A 25638-nucleotide genomic window follows, 5' to 3' on the forward strand; every position below is an offset into this window, starting at 1 on the left:
TATGTCAATAGAGGCACAATAGTTTCGCTCAAATGCTTTCGTTTACATGCGGTCTCTTTGCGGGGGGGGGGGGGGGGGGTTGTTGTTTCAATTCTAAAACTGATAAATATATTTGTAAAAGAATGGAAACACGGAGTCTCCAGTCACAAGTAGACTAACACTATTTACCTTTAAAGATATGCGGATGGGAAAAATAAAACAAAAACAATGTGTTGGAGCCCATGGTCACTTAGAACTCCCCATCCTCACTCTTCAAAAAATTAGCTAACTATTGTGGAGCACCAAGTGAGGCTTTTCCTAAGTACGAAGTGACTATTTTAGGAGTGATGTAATCCAGCACGAATTTTCAGTCAGCCGCACTTGCAGTGCTGGAACACTTGGGAGTACGAGGAAGAGGGGCATTGTTAATTGAAATGATAAGGCTTAAACAGGGATTACGCATTGTAAAAAGCAAACAAAGGAAGCTAAGATTAGACGTTATGTTCTCCATTTAGAGTGACACAAAAAGCTCGGAAAACCTAACTTTCCACAATATTTAAGTTTGCACACAAAAACGTCATTATCTTCCATGTTTTCTTAATGCAAAAGCTCAGGGTATGTTTTCGACAGATTGAATTCCACTTTTATGCGATAGATGTAAATAAAAAAAAATAGAGGAACAAGTTCTTTATTTTAAAAAGTGTTCATTTTAGCAACTAAAATACATTGTTATGGCAACTCGTAAATTAGATTAACAGTTGCCGAAACGTAAAATAGTTTAGTATACAAACTCGTTCCTCGCTTCTAGGGATTTGTACTAGTCTTCTAAAAGTTATTTCCGAAAAAGATAAACTGCAAACGTATTATAAAACATTCAATGGAAAGTAGTTTGCTTGAATCCTCACTAAAAATGTTAATAATTCACATAAACATAGTGATAAAAGGTTATTTTAGGTCAACAAATCAAAGTTTCAGGCTTTTTTTTCCAGTACTTGCAGGTGTTTGGCATTTACTGTGAACACCAGCTCCGTTGTCACTTTTAGAATGGAACAAAGTGAAACAGTAACGGCGGAGACCTAGACACTGAAGGGCCCCTCTGGTTTTGCAATTTTCCGGCTGCAGCGGAAAATATTTATATTTCACAAGCAACACCTGTGAAAACAGCTAACGTTGAGATTTCCACCCTCCCTTTCTCTTCCCTCCAGAACCTCTCTCTGGGCCCTTGTTTGGCTGCCCTCCGACACGCGCTGTGTTCGCCTGCTGCTCTCACAACACCTCAGCTGCGACAGCTTGAAATGAACCCATTATTGGCCAAAGGTGCTAAGAGCAAACAGGGGCGGCTCTACGGGGAGGGGTTGAGAGGCCCGCTTAGAGTGTTGAGGGGATCACAGATGAATGGAAAATGGGTGGAGTCGCAGCTTTCCCGAAGGGACTAACAGTGAATTGATCCTTTCTACTGCGCTTCAGTTTATCGGATGTAAGTCTTTAATGCCCCCTCTGACCAGGACTAATTATCTTGATAGGATGCCTCGTGTGGCATTGTTCTTAAATGATGCCACACAGTAGTGCTTGTGACTTTTTTTTTTTTTTTTTTAGTAATTACGCCTTGGAAATGGTCGGTGCACCTGTATTTTAGCTGATGCTGGAGAAGAAGTTACAAGACCGCACTTTCCCAACCTGCTCTGAAGTCCGCCTCAGGCATTGTAATACACATAATTTCAGCTGTAAGTACATGAGTAACATCTAAACAGTAGATAAACTACACCTACGTTTTATATTATAGTTTTCAAAAGGGGGGTTCCAGTCCCGTCTCTGGACAAAAAAGTTGTATTGTGATTGGCCATTCTGGATAGGGTGATTCGATTTTTACATCCCCGTTCCTGGTTTTTGCTTTTACATATCATTGTTATCAGGTGTGTTGGTCCAATTAAAACGAAGTAAGACTACAACTCCCAAAATTTATTGATATGTAAAAGCAAAGCCTGGAAATAGAAAAGTGTCGTCCGGGTGAGATGGACATATTTGGTCGCTCTCTTTCTCCATAACCGCTAAGTGGCAACCTGCCATTGTAAGACAGGCCCTGCTTTTTAGTCAACTTCACTTTGCATTATGGGTATTTTAATGCCATAATTACCCACGCAAAACCAAACTACGCACCTTAGAACGCTAAGTGGGGTTGCCTGAAAAAAACAGGACTCTGAAGAACTCACGCCTAACTTCAGGTACGTTGGAAGCTATATAGAGTTTTTACTCCGAAATACTGCTTAGCAGAACTACATTTGCCAGAAGTTTTAGTTCAAAATCGTAAAAAAGTATCGTTTAGTGCGAAATGCAAGTTTGTAAATAAAGTAGGCTGTGGGAAAATCGAGCTTTGTCTAATGAAAGACGTGATTTATGGATAAAATCCGAACTCTACCCTTAAACGAGGTTGCACTGCATTATGATAATGCAATATTGTGAATTATTTCTTGCTCTGTAACACTGTTTAATACGCATTTTTAATATGTGGTTTAGTGTCTGGGGAGCGATGTTCCCCATCCGCGTGTGGGTTACCGCACAAAACCAATACGTTTCAAAGCAACACAGGGATCTCGTCCGCCAGCCTGATTTTCTGTGGCATTTGATCGAGAGAGGAAGTGTTTGTATCAGTGTGGGCATGTGCCTGAAATCTTTATTTTTCTGTAATAACATATTTGTACTAAGTATGGCTCCTTGCCATATTTAATAGTGTGGTCCCGAGCACCTATCGAGCTCTCCCCAGGACAGGGCTACCATATCATGTTGCCAGATTACGCCATACCACAGCAGACAATATAATGAAATCTTGAAATGCCATAATGCCTTCTATAGACTGTTGTTTTCAAATCCAATTGAACAGTTATGTATGAACTTTAAGATATGCAGTATGACAAGATAACTCCATATCACCACATATAATCTTGTTTTTCCATGTAGAAACCTCATTTATTCTGGAAATTGTTGCTGTTCTCCCTAAGTGAACCAATTGTACTAAAGTGTCATATTACACAGGCTAATAAAAATACATTTTCAGAAGTGTAAACATCTCCAGTGAAATGGCATCATTTGGAATCCAGGTTAGATTTAAAACAGGCTACCCGGTGGGACAAGAGTAGCAATGGGTAGGATGTTGAGGTACAATACAAGTATTGCCGGCAGAGTTTAGGTAATCCTGAGTGCAGCAATGCTGCATTATTGGAGCAAATGTTCACATTTATTTTTTAGGTCTCGCCTGAGACAGACCATACTCTGTCGCTGGAGAGATCTTTTGTAAACTTAAATGTGAAAAGGGCTTAGAACCTGCACATTTCTCATCATTGGTTGGCTTCACTGTTGCTAGATCCCCAGTCAGAGGGCCATGGGGCAAGCAGGAGTTACTACACACAATGTGGGGCTTGAGTCTTTTTACTCCTGATGTCCAGGGGGTCAGGGCTGATTTTAGTGCTGGTGGCGCCCGGTGCAACAATTGTGTTTTTGTTATTTGTATTTTTTTTTTTTTTTTTTTGCCCTTGCCTTTATTACCGCCTCCTTAGATTCCCTCACTATCACTCTATGAAAGTGCCCCTCATCTCTCCAAAGGCCCCATCTTTCAAATACATTTCATTTGTTTTATAGCATTGGTAAAAGCTGGTTTTACTAAGCCACTCGACTGTCCACGTAAAATACAGATCCCTTCTCTGCAGCAGGCACATTAACCCTTTGCAATACTTTACGACGAGTCACAACTGTCACAACTGCCATCAGACAAAACCCAGATCTTTCTGTCTAGCAGGAACATCAATCACAACAGTTATCTTGTCATTTTTATTGCTGCCCGAAAGTTGGGCACACAAGGACTTTGCAGCAGGTGCTTTTAAATTGTACGTTATTGTTAAACACAACGCCCCTCCTGAGGTTAGTGCCCCACCCCCCAGGTCAACGACCAGTGCGGCCACACCAGTCGCACTTCCATACAGCCGACCCTGCCCGGGGTCCAACCTACTATGGATTCTGAGCAACTGGACCAGGTTCCACTTCAGTACTTGACTCTCAGTGGTAGAGCAGTCCAAGACTTCTCGGGGGTGGGGATGGGAAATAAACACAGAGGGGTGAACACACACCCACACCTCAAAACATTTTTATCATTTGCAGAACTGAAACTGTGCAAATTAGCAAATTATGCAAGGGTAACAAAAATGTAACCTGGGGCCTAGAGAACACCAACAAACTTGTGAATTTACAGTGATTCTCAGTCTTTTGCAAGGCCCATTCCCTCACTAGATACCCTCAGAGATTTCGTCCTCTTAAAGTCATACATCTATATCCAAAATGAGAAAGTAGAGGAAACATGCTCTCCAGGCACTGATCCAATTACAATCTGTCCAGACCCCGGGCCCCAATGAGTTCTAGCTGGAATTTATTTAAGCATCCTTGTCTCAGCTATGACTGACCCGCTTGGGGGTCTTTGGTGAGGTTCTCGAGAGTGGTCAGCTCTCATTAGAGCTGCGGTTGGTTGGTGGTCCTCCTGAAACCTGGTCAGATCACAGCTCTTTACTCCCCTTATTATCCTATTACCTATCTCAGCATAGAGGTGAAGATCTGGGCAGAAACCCTGGCCAATCATTTGCTAAAGGTGGTGAGCTCCCTGGTTTGTCTTGCTCTGTCAGCCTTTATGCCCAATCGGGCCACAAGGCATAATATCCAGTGAGTCAAGTCCTAGCACTGATGGCTCAATTATTCAGTTGTACTCCCAGCTGGTTAATTTTCATAAAGCATTGCGGAGGGTGTATTGTTTTTTTCTTCCTGCTAAAATTAACTTTTATCCATGCTACATCAACTTTGTCAAATTCTTGTATACTGATCTTAAGGTACAGGTTCACCTTGGGAGCTTAGTTTCCCAGATCTTCTCCATACACCAGGAAACCCGATACAGTTGTCTTCTATCACCCCTGCTAGTTGTGTTAGCACTAAAAGCCTTGGCTGAGAGTTGATGCAGTAGCTGAGGGATTTGACTGGGACCCTGGGCGATGAATAGGATTGCCTTAAACGCAGGTGACATTCTCATTTTTCTACATGATCCACAGTTGTCAGACCCAAGAGCCTTTCAGGTGTTGCAGATTTTCGCAGATGACTCTGGACTGCAAATTAATACAACAAATTCTTCCCTTTACCCTCTTTGGGAGAATACACATTCAATGTCCTGTGTTGGTGACTTTGAGGTGCTCATCAAGGGTTTCCAGTATTTGGGAGAATGTATGCCTGACAATAGTCAAGGGGTCTGGATTGAAAATCTGCAGCCTCAGTTCGACAAATGAAAGATTTTGGTTTCTGCTTGTTGCTTCCCATCTCACCTACGACTAAATTGGCAATCTTTAAGATGGTTGGGCTCCTATGCCAACTAAATCAGGTCCACAATCTCCCATACTGAGTACCAAGGATGTTCCTCATTTGTCTTAATGCTCCCCTGAGATGGTTTCTTTTGAGCCGTATGCCACCAAGAATTGCAATGACCAGATGCTTTAAATTAAGGGCGGATTAGCCATACCGGACATTCTATTCTGGGGCGAAGTTGCACATTTGGTTATTCTTAATGAATGGTGGTTTGGTAGACTACTAGATCCAGATTTCTAATGAGAAATGGGCTGTGCAGGGGCCCCCATTCGTCCCTTCCTTTGCTTCCTCTGGTGACAATGGTTGTATTTCGGGTATGGGGAGATACGCCCAAGAACCTACACTGGAACGGGGTTTTAATGTGGGAGGCTCCATTATGGAATGGGTGTTGGGTTCACTAGGTCTCAGAGCTGTCAGGCTTCAAGGACTGGAGCCATATTAGCACCTCCTTTTTAGGGTAGGTGATGACTGAGACCAACATTGAATCTTTTGCTAAGTTACAGACAGAGTATGATATTCATTGGAATCAATTTTATTGATATTTGCAACTCCAACATGAGCTCCTGCCCTCTGTCTCCGGTTTTGGGAAGTTTCTGGGGTTCACTCCACTAAAGGCTCAAGAACTGCTTGGTGAAACCACATAACATAAACTTTCATTCATATATAAATCTCTTGTCACAGACTGCCCTGATTTTTTTTTTTTTTTGTGTGGACTTTCCACAGCGTAGGCTCAAGACCTTGACGAATTGACAAATGTTGATTGGCCAGAAGCTTTGGGATCCCCATGAGAGGTTGAAATCGTAGTCCAGTTTCGATTTATATTGTTGAAATACCTGCATCAGGTTTACCTTATGAGTTACAGGTTGTGGAAAATGGGAGTGACCATTTCACTGCTCTGTTTGTATTTTTTAACCAGCAGGGGGACTTCTTGTCAAGCACTAATCTGTTTGTCCCACCTAAACGTTGCATGCCTCCCACTTAAATACATATGATCGGTATTGCAACATCCCGGGGGAAAGGGAATGGATGAGAGAAGGAGAGAGACACTGGAGTTGCAAGGTTGGATCCAGACACCTAGTGATGGTTCATGAAGAGACGGTCTTTCCTATGATAAACTACACATCAGTCAAATAACTAATATCTCATAACCCATGTATACTCTACTGTTAAACTATGATGTACAAGCTAGATGTACCTGTTGGGGTCCCCTTTCTGCTTTTGATGTCTCTCCCTCTCTAGGAATTTTTGTAAATGATGTAGATTTCATGTAATTAAATAAGAGCCTTGACCCTCCTATACTTTCTATAACTACTCCCACTGTGATCCCAGATTAGTCTCTCATCACCTCAAGTAAGCCTACTTAGATGTCCCTTGATGTTAAGTAGATATCTTGCATGTTTCACCTTGATGAGACTAACCAAGATGCTGATTCACTCGAAGCTACCTTAATGAGGTGTTTGAGCATGGCAAAGATCAGCTTCAACTTATTTTAAGCGTCAAACAAAGAATGTTTCTCATCACCAGCAACAATTTGAATTAATGCAAATGCCACTTTGAACTTAGCGATAATAACCGTATTCACAGTACATCGTATTGCTAACAACAATAGTAATGCCACATTAAAATCAGCGATAATTAACATTCACAGTATATCGTTTTCCTAATAATTGTTCAATTTAAACTCCTTTCTGTGGTATAATGCAAGCAACTACAATAAGCGTTATAGCATGACAAGTGGCAAACCTCCCAAAGACCTTAAGACCCAAAGATGTGCCCTTTAAAGCGCATCACATTCCGGAACATTCGCTTATCAAGTTTCAAGTGAGCAAGTATCAAGTTTTAGCAATAAATATTATTCAATCGCGCATACCGCGTGCCTTTTTAAGGGTTCATTCCCTCGGTTTCTTCTTCTTCCAGAAGCAGCCTCCATGATGCTGGACAGAACAGAACGTGAAGATCAAAAGTGGAGGAGCAGAGATTCCTTCTCTGCAGCTGGTGACCTTTACAGCAAGCAATTCACTCAGGCTGGATGTGGTTTAAATACCTGCTGCATCCAGCCACACTTCGTCTGAGTCATAGGGAGCCATACCCAGGCTGAGTCATAGGGATGCTGGAGTCTTGTGCAACTCGTGTTCCCAAACAAGTATTGGTCTCTGCAAACAAGCATTGGTCCTTGCAAAGGCAGATGATCAACTCAGAAGTTTTTTACTGGGGCATATACAGGTTTGCAGGCCCAACAGTACACTCCTTCCAAGGTCCTTCCAATTGATTTTGTTTTGTCAGGGTATCGATGGTGGAACTGACAAACCAATCAGGGAGCATGTACGTGTCCTGCCGGTTCCCATGAACAATCTTTCGGCCATAACCTTTTTCAGTTCAATAAATAATAAAGTTTGTTATGTATTCGTTTAGAGTCTAGTATGGCCCTGACCTCATTCTCCGTTTGATTATCCACTTGGATTGGAAGCGGTCTTTTTGGGCAGTGCATAGTCTATCAACAGTTTTAATAAGGAGACGTGAAACACTGGATAAATTAGTGGAGAAGTGGAAAGTTCTAGTTTCACTACAACCTCACTAATCCTTTCGATGATAGTGAAAGGACCAAAAAAAGTGGATGAAACTTTCGTGCACCTTTTAAATTTAAGTGTTCAGTCTTTTTTATTTTTTATCTGCATATATTTTGTATGTTTGCTTTGCTAATTTTAGATTGTTTTGCACATTTTTTTTTGGGAGTTTCTCTCAATTGTTGTAAAAAGTCTTGTACCTCTGGAGTGGTTAACTGAGGTACTGCACTCCATTCGGAGGGGTGATATCCATAAGTGCAGTAAAAAGGTGAATATTCGGTGGATACATGGATCACATTGCTATACTCAATTCTGCTGTCCACAATCCAATTCTTAGCTTAGGATATAACAATGTAAATATTGTTCCATACACTGGATAACTATTTTGATTTGTCCATCTGATTGTGGATGATGACTTGATGACAGGTGGGCATACATATCCAATTCTTGACAAAGACATTTTAAAAATGTGGACATGTCTTGTGTTCCTCCGTCCGACACGACTACCAAAGGAAGACCATATAAAAAGACTATTGATTGTAGGAATACATGGGCTAATTGTATAGCCAAAGGTAAGGTTTTTAGAGGAATAAAGTGTGCCATCTTGCGCAAATGATATACCACAACTAGAACAGTGGTGAACCCAACTTGAGCTTTTGGTAATTCTACCACGAAGTCTAAAGATACAGTGTGCCACACTGTAAGTGGTGTAAGTAAGGGTTGCAAAAGACCAGCATTCAGTTTATTGAGAACTCTTCCCTTTGCGTCTTTGGATAGGGATGGTCACCAAAATTGTCACTGAAAGATTTCTAGAGTCTTTTTCTTCCCTTGGTGACCAGAAAGTTTACTAACATGCCATTAATCATCAGCTTTCTCTTGTAGTCTTTTTGTGGGTAGTTATAACATTTGTGCTACATACTTTAATCCCCCACAGCTAGTAATGTCAGTAGTGTGGTGGTGTTGAGTTTCTATGGCTACTGTATTTTCTTCCTGTCGTTGCACTTCTTGCATGAAGTCTGAATCAAGGTTAGTGGTCCCAACTATCTTGTCCAATGAATTGATAAAGAGTGGCTCTTCCACTTGTTCTGTAAAAGTGTGAGCTATGATCTGGTTGGAACTGGATAAGGAAGTCACAGTCATTAAAAAATTGGGACCTTCTCAACTGTTGCATAGCAAAAGCACATTCTGACTTAAGGAATTTCAAGTTCCTGTGATCTATTAAATGTTGACTGTGTGTAAACCCCCTAAAAGAAGAATGTCTCCAATCTTCACAGGCCCCTTTTATTGCTGGTAATTCTCGGTCTGTTACTGAGTAGTTCATTTAGCTGAGTTTAATTTATGGGAGAATTAAGCCCCTGGAAGAAGTTTGCTGGTTCCAGGGTCTCATTTAGACAAGACCCCACCCACCGCTACTTGAGAAGCATCCACTTCTAACACAAATGGCTGTGTAGGATCCGGGTGTCATAAAATGGGGGTTGTACTAAACTTGTCTTTCAATTGATAAAAAGCCTTATCCGCCTCGTCTCCCCACTGAAACTTTATTCCTTTATGAAGTAACTTTGTGATGGGAGCTACAATGGTGGAAAAGTGATCAATAAAATGTCTGTAGAGGTTGGTAAACCCTAGGAAGCTTTGTACTTCTTTGACACTTTGTGGAGCCTTCCATTGAGCGATGTCTTCAACCTTCCTAGGGTCCATTTGTACCCCATTTGGAGTTAAGATATACACGTGGAATTCTACTTCTTGAACATGGAAACTACACTTTTCTAGTTTTGCGAAGAAATTATTTGGTCACAAGGCTTGTAAAATGGCCTTGACATGAGTCACATGTTCTTCTTCATAGGATTTGGTATAGATGAAAATCTTGTCAATATAGACAACACCACACTGGTCAGTAAGAATCACACAGTGCCTCATTGATGAAATATTGGAAGGCAGCAGGGGCCTTGCAGATTTTGAAAGGCATGACAAGGTACTCTTAAAAACCAGATTTGGTCTGGAAAGCTATTTCCACTTGTCACCCCCCCAGAATCTCACAAGATGGTATGCCCCTCACCTATCCAATTTTGTGTATATGCCTGCATTTTTGTCATGATCTATAAGGGTTGTAATCCAAGGTTTTATTTTTTTATTTTTATTAATTTTTAACATGATCCAGCAGAGTAACAAAAGCCAATTTTAAGTACATACTTTGTCATATACAACCTTTCCAATAAGATAACACCTGTTTAATAAAATCAAGGTAGGTAACAACCCAAATTTATTTTATTATTAGACCTTAATATAATTATGCGCGGTTGTCTTGAAATAATTCATCCCACATTTGAGAAAACTCTTACCACCGCCCACTCGCCTTGCATACCTCATCTCCTGATTTCTGACCCATAACATTTTATTCAGCCATTCTATAGAGGTGGGAATTTTGGCGGCACACCAATTTCTCAATAAGAGAAATCTAGCAATTACTGTGGCAATAAAAACTAGTTTTTCTCACCTGGGTGAAAGCCTTGCCGCGGGGGTCATAGCCCAAGACCATCAGCCAAATACTGGGAGTTATAGGGATCTGAACGGTGGTTGTTAATATCCTAAATACCCCATCCCAGTACTCCTGGATAAGCTGACATGTGGCAATCATGTGTGTCCAATTTGCCATGCCTGCTGCCTTACAGCAAAAACAGACATCGGGGAAACTGGAGATAATCCGGGATAAGGCTTGTGGGGTGCGATATAGTAATAATTTACTAAACAATATCATATGATGCCAATTCACACCTCTAAGTACTCTAAAATTTAATTCATACATTTTCTCCCAGCACACCCCTGTCAGATCCAAACCCTCTTGGCGATCCCATTTTCTTGCTGCTTTTACCCAGAGGTCAGTTTTTTTTTTTCCCGCTCCAGGAGTGACCTTCTGCACGGACCAGCTCGCCTTACCCCAGGAGGATCTGCCAGTTCAGTAACTAATGTCTGTGTATTATAGATTAGATCAATGTCCACATCTCTCAGACTATGGCGCATGATACTGTAAGATCCCACCAAGAAAAAATCATTTTGGACAGCGGTCCGAATATTTGAGAGCGTTTCCCAGTTGTCATTGATATGAAAGTCACCTATTTTCCTAAACCCTGCATAATCCCATTTCCTTGCTATCTCTGAATCAAGCTGAGAACCAGACCGCAACGTCAGCTGTGTAAGAGGGGTAAGAAAGTTCAAATATGGGATTGAATATCTTCTATAAAAATCCAACTTTCTTCAGAAAGGCCATTTAAGAATCTTATATGGAACTTTTCTTAGAAATTTCACCAACAGTGCAGGATTCCTAATATCATGCTCCCTGCAAATTAATTTGTGGAAATCCTGAATAAATAGGTAGCCTATGGGTTGCATGGCTTCGAAATTGATCAATTAATGTGCAAAAAAAGCAAAGTAGTAATCTTTGAAGTTTGGTAATGCCAATCCACCTTTTTCTCTATCAACATATAGTGTACTTAAAGCAGCACGCCCTTCTGATTTTGCCAAATAAATGAACTGAACATAGAATCTAATTTCTTGAAAAATAGGGACCTTAATACACAAGGGATAGCCGAGAACAAAAAATTAAATAATGGTAATATAGACATTTCAATCAACGCAATTCGACCAAGTATAGAGAGGGGGAAAGATCCACAGCGTGCAACCAGAGCCTGGGTTTTCAAAAGCAAAGGAGGGTAGTTGAGATCATACAGATTTCCTATGTCGGATGTAAAATTAATCCCAAGGTATCTGTTTGGCCTAGTTTTCAAGCAATGCAATAATTTGGGGAGTAATCTATTAGGATTAGTACCACAGAGAATGATATCGGTCTTACTCATGTTAACTTTATAGCCTCTGATTTGCTCGAATTCGGAAAAAACCTTGAAAACCTCCTTCTGGGAGGCCCGCTCCTTATCCAAAAACATAACATCAGCGTAGAGTTTAATCTTCCCCATTGACTTTAACAGAGGATGAATCTGATTATTCTGTCTGATTTTAATAGATCAAGGTTCAATGACCAGAACAAAGAGACTAGGGGAAAGGGGGTAACCTTGATGGGTCCCACGTCAAACTTGGAGCTGGGCAATACAAACAGAAATAATTATAAAGTTAGCTTCAGAGCTTTGATACAACCTTTGAATTAACATAGAAACCTGGGGGGGGGGGGGGACCCTGTATCTGGATAATATTTCAAACAGTGTATCCCAAACAACTAAATCAAAAGCTTTTTCCACATCTAATAAAAGGATAATGGCAGAAATTGTATTAGAAGCAAAATAACCGAGAGCCTCGGCTAAATAGTGTGTATTAGTTGCGAGTTGTCGACCAGCAATAAACCCATTTTGATCGGGGGTGCACCAAATTAGCGACAACCCCATTAAGCCTATTGGCCAAAAGTTTCCTAATAATTTTAATGTCTGTATTTAGCAGAGAAATTGGGCGATATGCATTAGGGTCTTCTCTATCCTTTTATTTTTTTTTGTTTTTTTGGAAAGCTGACCACATTCCCCGAGTACCAAGAGTCAGGGGCCCGCCTTTGAGCAAACCATTAATTGGAGACAAAAAAATAATCTAAAAATATATTAATAAAAGTTTTATAAAAATTCAGCCGGAAAGTCTTCCGGTCCACATGCCTTCTCCATGGGAAGGTTTTTGACAACCTCGAGGAGTTCTGACTTTGTAAATGGCACCGAAAGAGCATCACTGTCTTCTTCCGAGAGAGCAGTGATATCTAATTTCCCTAAGAAATCCCTAATGGTCTTAAGAGCCATGTCCTGGGTTTGGCTATAAATGTGTCTATAGTGTTCTAGCATGATTTCACCCACTGCTTTAGGCTCAGCATACCTTTCCACGGTGCCAGGGCACCTCAGGGCATGTATCATATTACTAGCAACTTGGTCTTGAATTTGCCAGGCCAGGAATTTGCCTATGAAGTTGCTCTCTTCATATACCTTCTGTCTGTGGGTCTGTTATCCTATGTCAACCTTCCTAAAAAGACTGTTGGACAGTGCCTGTTTAGCTAGTTCGAAGGATTTTCTATTATTTTCCATAGGAGCTCAGAGATAAATATCTAAACTCCTTTGAACTGCTTCTTCCAGTGCCCGAGCTTGTTGTTTCTCACAGAGTTTATCTGTCGCCCCTTGGCGATTACCAAGGCCCTGAAAAAGACCTTAAATGAGTTCCAAACCCTGGATGGAGTTTAAGACCCCTGATTACATTTGCAAAATTCCCACTCTAGAGGCCTGTACCCATCCCTTCTCTTGGAGAAGTTACTAGTTGACCACCCACCTTCTAGGTTGAAACCTACTGTATTCTGGTGAAAGGAACATTTCCAGCACAAGGCTGGCCTGGTCCGAAAGACCTGAATGCCACAAAGATTGGCTCTTGAAGCAATTTGTTTTAGATATAAAAGGCAAAATCAATTCTGGAGATGCTTTTAAATCGGCTACAGACACACATATACTCTCTCTCTTATTCAGGGCGTTTACTGTCCAAGGGTCACATAGCATCAGAACCTCAATGTAATCTTTAAAGATTTTGTAAACTCTAGGTTTATGTTGTTTTTTACCCTCAACAGTAGTATCCATGGAAGGATCCTGGCGAAAATTAAAACCCCCCCCCCCCTAGTGATGATTTTGCCTGGGAGCTAAAGGGATTGGAACAGTTCCACATAATGGGCTGGATCATCTATCAAAGGAACATAAAAACTGACAAAGGTCAATCTTTCCTTAGAAATTTGGCAGTGCACCCAGCACCACCCCCCTTCAGAGTCACTAAGAAAATCGAGAGCCCGAACCCCGAGATCCCTGGCTAGAAAAAACGCTGCACCTCTGAGCAGCTGGGGCTGCGGCAACCACCTTAAAATCTACATATCTTTTGAACATATTAAAGCCCTTTATTTTTTTTTTGCCGGAATATGAGTTGCTTGTAATAGAAATACAGAGGGGTTTAATGCATTTATCCTTTCTTCAATTGCTCCCCTCTTGCTCCAATTATTTAACCCATAGGCATTCCAAAAGACTATTTTTAGTAAGGGGTTTAACCTTGCCATTGGATTCTTGTTATAGATTGCCTAAAAAATTAAACAGACCCAACCAGCCAGAGGGCTTTGGCCTTGGCCTCCATTAGGTGCTAACATCTGCATTATAAGCTTAGTCATTCTGAATTGTACATAGCTAAATATGTGTATGGTAGAAAAGGATCTTTTACCACCTGTTATCCCCACCACCCCACCCCCTAGGCCGCCCTCCACCCCACTTAGGTGGCCAACACCTGGGGCCCTCCCATCGGGACAGTCTGTGACCACCACCTACTCCCTGATCCCTTCTTCCCTAATCGGGTGCCTTGATATGGCCCCCTAGTTGCCATAGACTGCAAAGGGACTGGAATATAAGTGCTAAAGTGATACGTTATGTTTAATCTAGGCAAACAACCATTCCTATAGGAGTTCACCCCTCTAAGTAAACTATGTGCTTCCCCCCTTCTTTTTTTCCCCCTCTTTTCCCATTCCCTCCCCTTCACCTTGAACGATTTGAATTTAGTGCAGAAGAGTCTTAGCAGCATCAACTGTGTGAACTATATTTGAATGTCCCTAGAAAAAAAAAAAACTTTAAGTTTAAATTGTTACACAAGTCCTGTCGGAGAACTGGCTTTTTAAAATGCAGGGATCATCCCCTTCAATTCTCTCCGACGAGCAGCAGCTGCAGACATATCTGAGAAAATTTTAAAAGCATAGTCGCCAGGGATCTGATGTATTTTACTCTTGATCGCCTGCTGCAGGGATGCTTTCTTTGATGCGGAAGTCACCAAAGTTTATTAGAATAGTTTGAGGGTATTTTACATTAGGTGGGCCCGCATGATGGAGAGATCTAAATGTTTATCCGTTGGCTCTGAAAGAACATGATGTGAGATAAGATCGGTGTTTAAGTCTATGACAGTCAATTTTCACTTCCTTCAGGGACCCCTGTAAATCTCAGGTTAGATCTGCCTGAACGGTTCTCAGCATCATCTAGCCAAATCTGCTAGTCCAAAAGATCTGCTCGACATTTTACAACTGACGGCTCCAAAGAAGAGCATGCATCTTCCAGATCAGAGACTCGCTGCTCTACCTCTTTAATGCATGAGTTGAGTTGCTGTATATAAATACAAATTAAATTTAATTGTGATTCCGTTCTCTTGTTTGCTTCTTCTTTCAGGATTTTCAGGGGTTTTAGTTCACTTAGAATCTGAAGGAGCAAAGTTTCTGAGGGTATGCCAGTGCTTGCCTTGTCTCTATGTTCCTGAAGTGAGAGACCTGCTTGTAAGTTTAGTTGATCTTGTACTGGCTGGGGGAGTCCATTCACAATGGAATTCACAGGGGCCCCCATTATAGTGTCTACCCCAGAGATATAGACTGAATCACGTAGTGTGGCAGAGAGGGAACTATCTAGTGGAGGGACAGAGATGGAGTCATTCATCAGCCCAGGAATTACATCTTTTAGGCCACTACCAATCCCACCACTAAACAGGGGATATAGCTGCTTAGATGCCAAACCAGTATCCTGGGTTTTACTACAGTTAACTTTGCAGTTAGAACTTAATGTTGTTTGATTAAAAAATGAGATAACTTTATTAACTGATGCCGGGTCTGGGCCGGATCTCTGACCTCCTCAGATATAGAGTCAGAGCCAAGAGGGAGATCTGACACGTCGGTCATGGAAGGTAGTGAGCTGTGAGGCAGGGTGGAGCTAAGAGTTGAGTCAGAAGCTAGCAGAGGTGAAGTGCTTGCGGTTAAATCCATGTTTGTATGGTTATCGGAGGGAGTTGGGCAGTTAGCTTTACACTCCGTGCTATTTTGGCACCCCTTGAAGCATGGCGTCCTTTGCCGTCTAATTCGTGCGGAGATCGACGCATTGTTAACAAATGTTGCTCCCTGTCCCAGCGTAAAACTCCAAGAGCAAGTATTAAAACAATATGTAAACAATTAAAGATATTAATGCCTATCATTTTTAAGGGCTTGTTTCGCTCCATGAGATGCTACAGGCAGGTTGATCCGCATGTCGCAATATGAAAAGAGGAAAAATCCCCTCTTTTTGTTACGCAACTCTAGATATGGATCACCCTTTTATACCTTAATTTTTCTGGTCTGACATGATCCGCAATATTGCTACATATTTATGATAAAAGGTCTGCCAGTTTCTTAAAAAGAATTCAAGGGCCATTCAGTGCCCGCGCTAGGCATGGGCAGTGTGGGCAGCTCCCCAGAGCCCTGCACCCACACCATGGGACCATGGGACCTTGCACCAGTGCCTTACAGTAAAGGTGGCACATTGATCATTTTGTTCTTCTCCCAGTTAATTAACAGTGAGGTTTGTCTCCTTTCTGGGAAAGGGGAGAAAGTCCTCCCTTGGGCCTCACAGCTATACTGTAGTGCTGCAAGGCCCAGGGAAAGGGCCCCGTTCCTGGCCCAAGTAGGTGAGACACACTATGAAGTTATGTGAAGCAATCAGGTCGTCTGAAAAGCACTGCGGGAAGCACATTGTCAATTAGTCAGTGCCCCCTCCCCCTTAACCCTTTCAAAGGCATATGCCCTTTAAGGGCTATGAAAGATGTGCAAGGCCACACTGGCCTTCAGGTGCAGCAGCCCTTTCCCGGGGAGGTTGAAGGGGGGATGGCTGCATTTATCACTCTGGGTGGGGGTGGTTTTGTGGCAATGCAACTTCCTAGGTCACAGATGGTATGCAAATTAGAGGGGCCTCGCATGTTTACTTTCTGCCCAGGGCCCCATTAATCCCGAAAGTCACTATATGAAAACAGATGGCTTGCATTTTTTTAAAAAATTGCATCGTTTTGATGTGAAGTAAAAACAACGCTATGATAGACATAGTTGTGCTTTTCACAGATAAGAGTGTGCCACTACACATGACGCAGTGTTAAACTTATTATAATGTTTATCACAGCATGCAGTGAATTACACGTTTTGCACAGCTGTGGGTAAACAGCCAGCTTGCATAAACCATATTCAGCCTGGTTATCCTGTTTTTCAGAGCTGAGGAACGGCAACCAATATCTGGTACGAGCATGGTTTAAATAAGCTAACTACCAAAAAAAACAAAAACAAGGACAGTGATAACCAGCTGAAACATGTTGACCCATGGATATAGGAACCATTAACACTACATATACTTCCTACCTTGTTTTTAATCTGTCCTTATGTGGTCAAGAATAACTAATTTAAAATACTAAAGGGACATCCACACACATTTTACATTTCTCTTTTCCTGGTCCCAATAGTGTGACCCTTTACAACATCAAAGTGCCCCCACAAAAGTGGGTTCAAGACTGTCTGGTATTGACTATTATACCAGATAAGAACTTGATGATGCAGCCACATATAAATGTGTGGGTGAAAGTCCAGTAATAAAACCGGATCATTCCCCTCTATAGGGCAACAAGAAGGATAGTGTAGGAGGCATCTTCCCTTTTGGTTTAATACTGTACATGCCTATATCCCCTGTGGGTCCTGGACACAGAGCACCTTCCTGGAATCAGCAAACCACAGACATCTTGCCTGTAAGGCCCTGAATTGCTCTAAGCAGAAATCTGGCCATCTTCCTGCAGTATCCCTATACGCAAAATGTACCCAGAGACATGAGGCCTGTGGAGCCCCACCGACAAAGTGGAAATTCCTGACAGCAAGCAGGCACTAGGCTTCTCTCCTGTCAGACTCTGATTGGCCCTTGACAAACTGTGGCAGTAGGCCCCAGGCTACTATCCTATGAGGCATCCAGATACTTTGGCCCATTCTGGCGTGAGGCCTTTAACTTAAAAGGCCATAGTGTCCCTCAACTCATCATGTTCCAATTTTCTCCATGAATGGTACTATAGATCCTATAGTTTTCATCTTGGGGAAGCCCCAGTGCCCTGACCACCACTGTCCTTCTTCCCTTACTTGTATCAGAGCTGCTACTAGCAACTGTAATGAACACATATTGACCATTCTAATAGGTCTCACCTTTGAGAGCTATTGGGTTTGACAGTGATTATAATTATGCAGCCCAAAATCATGGCTAAAAAAAGAGCTTTTAAGATGACCGGCTGAAACATTTTGTAGACACAGCCAGCAGTCATGTACTCACCTACACAAAGATTCATCCACTTTCTTTTTTTAAATTTTTAGTTACCAATTCAAGTTGGATTGGTAACGAAAAAGGAAACAAATGTGTGGTAGGAATCACAATGTAGGAAGCAAAACGTGGAAAGCACCACAGAGGATGGAAGCAACATGGGGACAAGGGGTACAAAGAATACCTGTGCATCAGTGGAGGCTCCAATGATCTCCCTGGCTTCATCCCCGGTTAGTTAAGCTCCTGCTATCTACTTTACCATTATGGACTAGAACACATTCCACTGCCACACATGTAAATTCACTTCAGTATCCCCATCAGCTAGGATAGATAGATCTGCAGATGACAACCTTCCTCATTTAAACCATAATAATTTTCAGGACTGTATTTCTTTAAATGTACGCTCCCTACCAAAGATTCACATGGAAATATGCTGTACCTTGGCTTGAATGCAGATGTGGCTATTCACACAGATAACTTACACCTCTGAGTAAGTTATAGGTGTAAGCTTTCACTTGTGAGTAACCTTATCGCTTTTGGCATATCATCATTTAAAGTGTAAAGTTACTCAAAAGTATAGATTTACAGGTCTCCCATGTCTCTACTCCAGGAAACATGAGAAAGAGCTAAATTTGAGTGTTTACTACCTCTCTCTCCCATAGTAAATAATGGTGGCAGGGATTTAAAATAGAACCTAATTGAAAACTATGTTAAATAAATTTTATTTTGACCTTTTGAACTTGTATGCAAAATGAATTTAGTGTTAACATTTTCAATAACATTAAAATAAAGATTATTTTATGGTAAAATACTTGAATAACCTTTTTTTATTTAAAAATAAATGCAACCTTTAACTTATAAAAAAAATAATAATGAATGTTATACTTATACATAACATTTTTTAATAGATAATAAAGCATTTGAATTTTTGAGTGTTTTAAATACTTATTTAAAAATAATGTTAATTTAGTATAATTAAATTAATTACATATTTAATTCTAAACTCCGTTTATTGTGCTCTAGTATTTTTTATTTTATTTTACATTTAACTTAAATATAAAAGATAGACTATATTATTATTTAACACAAAATAATTTTTACTATTGTTTTCATGCTTAATAAACCTTACAGATTATTCCCAGTTCTTTCATAGGAAGATCTCTGCTGATGCAGAAGTAGGAAGGAAACAAAGAATGCTATATATCACCACAGTCACGTACTGCTCTAGTAATATCATCAGAATTGTGAAAAAATAATGAACAATACTCACCACTGCTAGTTTGGGCAATGACAATCCATTTTTTCCCATTCAAAAATAAAACCATATAAAGAGTCACTTGGTGAGAACATGTTGTTGGAGTCCTCATGACAATTAGGTAACTGGCTTATGGGGCTCCATGCTCATTAAAGGACATTATAAATGTGGCAACTGTTCTGCTTGCAAACTAATTTTCAATATATATGAAGGAATTTACACGTGGTACCATCAAAGACACATTGCAAGCATTTTCCAATTGTAATCTGTAATGTAATTTATTCTGTTTGGTGCCCTTGTAATTTAGGGCCAGATGTAGCATTTTCTGATTTTGCGAATCGGAAATTGAGAGTCGGTGCGACTCGCAATTTCCGATTCGCAAAATCGGATGCAGTACAGTGACACCGACTGCGAGTCATTAATATTAATGAGGTCATCACATTTTGCGACCCCATAGCGAGTCCCTGCACTCACAGGGATGGTGGCCTGCTGAAGTCAGCAGACCTCCATGTCTGTGACTGCTTTTTAAATAAAGCAGTTTTTTATTTTTTATTTTTTATTTTGCAGCCCGTTTTTCTTAAAGGAAAACGAGTTGCAAAATAAAAAAAATAACAAAACCATTTGGATTCGGTTTTTCAGAGTAGGCAGTGGTCCGTTGGACCACTGCCTGCTCTGAAAAACCCTTTTTGGCAACATTCACAAAGGGGAAGGGGTCCCAAGGGGACCCCTTCCCTTTTGCGAATGGGTTACCACCAGTGTGACACTGGTGGTAATTGCGAATTGCTTTGTGACCGCATTCGCGGTCACAAAGCAATTTAGCATAGCGATGCGAGTCGCAAATAGGAAGGGGACACCCCTTCCTATTTGCGAGTCGCATTCACAATTTGCGAGTCGGTACCGACTCGCAAATTGTGAATGAGCATCGCAAACGGCATTTTGCATGGCGCAAACTGCGATTTTCGCAGTTTGCACCATGCAAAATGTTTGCTACATCTGGCCCATGGTCTCATTAGGCAAACAAGACAGGAGGTGAAGGATCGTATATCCAAAGCCAAGAACAAGATATAATGCAAGACAAAGAATAATGCTCCACTGGTTTTACATTCATCACAAATAATCACAGAGAGACAGATATTCAATGGCAGATGATAGAAAGAGTCATCCAACCTCTCGTGAAGGCGATGTATCTCTTCAGTTGGATGAACACAAAAGCAAATGGATATCTCGGTGAGAGTCCATTGCTTTTGGTTTCAGAACTATGGATGAAATGTCCATATTTTCCTTCTCTCTGTAGATATACCGAACTATAGTGATCCATCCATATGATCTAGCCCTCTTGTGTATATAGAACCCTTGCGCTTCTGCAGACAATTCTATTCGAGCAGTATATAGAGAGAGGTATTCCCTCCTTTATTCATTGGGCTCTAGTTTTATTTTCAATTAACAGAAATGTGATTTAAGTATTTTTTTAAACCTGTTCCTTTTATTACAATTATGCTCTGCATGTATAATTTTTTTAAGATTGTTTCAGAATTTGTCGTTCACTGTTAATCAGTTGTAACTTTTGGGAATTTGATCAAGTTATCCTACTTGTTCCTTATTAATACTTCAAGCACCTGCTACTGTATAGTTGCTGGGCCTTTCCTCCAATTTGTCCATAATCTTCATGGAAATCATTTGTATATTTTCTGTTTGTTTTGTTTATTAGTTCATCATAATTGATTGACTGCTGAGGATTTTCAGGAGCCTCCAGCCTAGTGACTGACCTACATCAGTTTTTCAAAGACACCTGAATGGCACAGCTATTAACTGACTGTGGCACAAAGGACTTTATTTAACTTTGGGACTCCCAGTCCTCCTAGGGAATTCTGAGGCAGGAGCCACTACAGCAAGTGGAAGAAACCCCATTTTGCCCTTAAAAACCACGCCAGTCTTTCAAAGCATGGATGATACAAAGGACTTTCTTGAATTTTGGGACTCAAAGTCCCAAGAGCCTCTGTAGTGGGAACAACTACAGCGAAGGGGAGGCGACCCCTTTTGCTCTTAAAAACCATTCTACTCTCCCACAGCACATCTCGCACCCTAGGCAAGCTCAGGCCCAAAGAAGGCTCATCCACGCCCATTGGAGGCTGGGCACCCATCTTGGTTTTTGGTGTCTGAACATCTTGTATCCCGTCGCCTGGTCAGTTTTTATTTTATTTTATTTTAAGGATTAGTATGGTTTAGTCTGTTGTGTACATCTTGTGTATGTTTTATTTACCTTTGGCTCAGAGATGAAAGAAAATCTACTAATTCCCTTGTAAGTGTAAAAGATGAGAAAATGGCAGAGGGGCAGTGGTTAACTGTATCATTGAGGAAATTGATAGTCTAATGGTGGAGGCTAAGTCGTTTCTAAAAACCTGTCCGAGCACAGTGCCTCAGAAAAACACAAACACCCCCACAGTACCCCCAAATGTTAAAAAAAAAAAAAAATAATCCTACCATACTACTCTAGGAAATAAATTGATTTCCAAAGAAGGGGGAGTTTCGCTTGGTGGGGGGAAAAAAAAACCCTCTAAAATCCCATCTACATTAACCACAACACTGGTTGTTAACGAGCCACACCCACAATTAGGGTGCAGTCCATCACATTCTATTTTGGAGTGTGCACTAGGGGAGATAATAGATGCAGTTGATTATCAGAGCAGCTCTCTTATGCCAGTCATTAATTCCATTCCCTTCTCATTACTTTTTACATCTTGAAAGCGAGATTAAATCGTTGCAACAGTAAATCACAGTTTTAAAACATATTGTTGAAACCCTGGTCTCTGTATGTAAGCAAACTTGTTCCTTAGTGGTTTAAATACTAAAGACCCCAAAAAGGCTCATGTGGCCCAAGTCTGAGTCATGCCTACCCCATATAAGGCTGAATAGAGGGGCTACAATAGATGCACAACTATAGTTAACTAAACAACCAGACACTTATAGGGTAAAACACACAAGGATTTTAATAGCATGGCTGTGAGCATTCCCTCTAAACTTCTCAGTAAACCACCAAGGGAATTGTCCCCAAAACTCACAATTACTAAAATCAAGCTTCCCCCAAGACTGCAACTTAACCTGCAAGCCACACAATATGTACCTACCCAGAAGGAATCATGCTTTATAAAAAAAATATAAGGTGGTATATTAGATGGAAAATAGAATACGTAACTTGGGTGACCTGTTTCACGAAATCCTGGCAGTAAAGAGAGTAGAATGAATAAGTAAAGAAATTGGGGGGACTGTATTCTGATACATTTTCATAATCCTAACCTGTAGGATCAGTGCTATCAAAGATAAACAATAGTATAGAAACTCCACGCCCTATTTTGTTAGTCCGTCTAGGTTTTATTTTACAGACCACATTTCATAAATTTCAACTCTGTTGAATGGCAAAATGCTCTCACGAGGGAACAGGGAAATACTATGTACAATATATCTACTTCTAATACTTCTGCCCCCCCCTGAATTAATTACATTTGGCTGGTTGACTGAAAGGCTCTCATTTTGTTTGCTGTCATGGTTTGGACATCTTAAATCTGTTGAGGGTCACAGGACCCAACATAGCATGATTAAAAGAAGCCATGATTAAGCTGGAGCTGCAGAATTTGATCTGCGGCTTGTGTACATTTTCCCCCTGGAACGAGGTGGGGATTTCTAACAAGCGAACAAATCCAAATGAGTTGGCACATGTCTCCTGTTTTCATATTATTTGTTTACAGAAGATATGGATGTTGAATACCTTTACCGTAGAGATCTTTCAATACTACTTAAGACCTGCTGTAATTTAGGGAGAGCGGAAGGCGGTATTGCCATTTTGGTCTCAAATTTAATAACGTACTGTTTGTAGGACCTTCCTTGCTTCTGATTTTATTTTTCCAATTACTAAATTTAAAGACTGACCAGGGTGAACATTTAGTTAAAGGCAATTATTACAACAACTATTTGATTCAACTAGGGAGGTCATTGTGAAATTATTAGCTAAGATGCTGGATGCACTGGTTTATGTAATCTTCTAGCTAAAGAATCTTGTGGAATTCTGAATAGAGACGGAAAGGGACCGGCACGTTTACCATTCATCATAAAAAGAGCTCATTCAAAGCATTACTTTAAGACATAATTTGACTTTTGGAACAGACATATTACTTAATATATCATATCTATGCCTATATTTATTGGGATAGGTGCAACAATGGTCACAGACCACATTTTAGTATCATCAAATGTCATCTCTTTGTTGACGTTATATAAATATATTACCTCATGTCTCAGTGAGCGCAACTTAATAACAATAACCATAAACACTGAGATTGTTAAAAACTAAAACAGATTTACCCAGAAGACACTGAGGCCGTCCACCTGAATGGAGTTAGATTGAAATGGGCTCGTATCAGCCCAGAGGAACTTGTCACTAACATTATCAAAAGCAACAAGACTAGTTTTGAAATATGTTTGGCAGAGGCAGAAGAACCAATAAGAATTGTGAGCTCTGATACTGGGGAAGGCTGCCCAGTCCTTTCCCAACATGGAGACTACAACCCAATTGGTTGGGAGATTCGACTTTCAGATCCACTATCCTCGACACAATGATTTCATATTTTGCTCACAACCACGGCTCTGCTTCCCTTCTACTTGTGGAGTGGGAGGCTTTGGAGGCAGTGCTGTGCAGTTATGTATATTGACTGTGGTAGGGTCCCGAATCTTAGGCCTGGGCAGAGTTCACGGAGTTCCACTCTGCAGAATTCCACAAAGTTGATATAAAAACTCAGTGGAATTCCTCAGACAGGGAGTTCTGTGACCCGCGGAGTCCTGAATGCACCCGATCTTAGAAGCGCTGAGCAGGGTAGGGTCTGGTTAGCCAGGCTCGACCCTGCTTAGTGCTGACAAGCCCCAGTGCATTCAGGGTGGGCCACAGGCAGTGAGAGCTGTAGTTTCAGGCCTCTTGTGCGCAGGCATGTCCTGTATGAAGTGCATACATGTCAGGCCACTATGTAAGAGGCCTGAAACAGCAGCTTTCCTTCACTGCCCATGGCTCTAGCCTTAATTCAGGCTGTGTGCAAAAACAAGGAAAAAAAAAAGGAGACGAGGACTTACTTGGATCCATTAGGGAGTCTTCTCTCCTTGTCCTCTGCAGTGACCTGGCGCTCTGCCCCCTGGCTGAGGGAGGCTCGACCCTGGATCCATCACTAGTGCACATTGCAGCCCAGTTAGGGGCTACACGGTGCAAGTGCAGACTGTATGCACATGCGCTGTGTAGCCTATAACTGGGCTGCAGTATGCACCGGGTGAGCTCTGCTCCACTGGTGGGGCTAGCTGAGTTTTTGGATGAACTCTGTGTGCCACTTGGTTCCAAAAACTCCATTATCTCCACCAGCAGATCGCAGCTCCCCACCCACCCCTAGTACCAATGAGCAATAGAAACACAACTATGAGAGACTGAGAGGGGACTGGGCCCACAGGAATGAGAGGTAGTAGCAAATCCAGCATGTGGGGATGATTTTGAGAGAGCGAGAGAAACGCACACTACGCTGATTGAGCACCTCCGGTGTCTAGTTTGGATGACACACATAGCATGCTTCCATGCCGAGGTGGACAGACCTGACAGACTTTTAGGTTCACTGGTTTTACTCCATTCTCTGGGGACCCAATACACAGGATCCAGAACTAGGAAGGTATACCCCAAAACACAAGGCAGCATTAATGTGGTCTTTCGCTTGTACTACTCCTCGCTTTACCTACTGAGGAGGGGTCTCTAAAGTATCTGAGACACAGTACTGCTTCGTAACAGACATCCCTCTACCTCAGGTGCCCAGAGACCATCATCCCACCCTAGAGGGTCTCATCACAGAACAGAAAACTAGGTCCTTTGAATTATATCCCACATATGAGTCCTGTTTGGCACCACAGTTCCTATTGATGAAGGAAGCTGGCTGCCTTCCTCATGCCCTATGGGAAGCCCGAGTGGTACCGATCTCGAAGCCAGGCTGTGACCAATCAGGCCCTTCTGCTTCCAGACCAGTCTACCTCTTTTTATCCGACTATAAACTCCTTAGTAAAATCCTGGCAGACTGCATTCTCTCCCTTCTTCCCGACCTAACCCATGCCGAACAAAATGGCTTTATTCCCCATCAAAACACCTCATTGAACATACTGCATCTCTATACAATCATGAAACAGGCCCCCCAGGTATGGCCATGAGCGATGTGCCTGTCCCATAACATGGAACAGGCCTTCGACTTGTTAATTTGGGACTACAAGTTTTGGGCCCTCCAGCCTCTTTCTCTTTGACCTTCAGCTATTTCGCTGGATATGT

General features: G+C 41.5%; 1 long non-coding RNA gene across 1 annotated transcript in view; it reads left to right on the forward strand.

Annotated features, from left to right (window-relative positions):
• The first annotated feature begins 2176 nt into the window (after positions 1-2176).
• Positions 2177-25638, forward strand: part of LOC138288555 (uncharacterized) — a 213064-nt gene continuing 189602 nt past the window's right edge. The window contains exon 1 of the long non-coding RNA XR_011202454.1: positions 2177-2201. This is a non-coding gene — a long non-coding RNA (uncharacterized lncRNA). The remainder of the gene's footprint in view (positions 2202-25638) is intronic.

Source organism: Pleurodeles waltl, chromosome 4_1 (genome assembly GCF_031143425.1).
Source record: "Pleurodeles waltl isolate 20211129_DDA chromosome 4_1, aPleWal1.hap1.20221129, whole genome shotgun sequence".
In the NCBI taxonomy this organism is placed as follows: Eukaryota; Metazoa; Chordata; class Amphibia; order Caudata; family Salamandridae; genus Pleurodeles; species Pleurodeles waltl.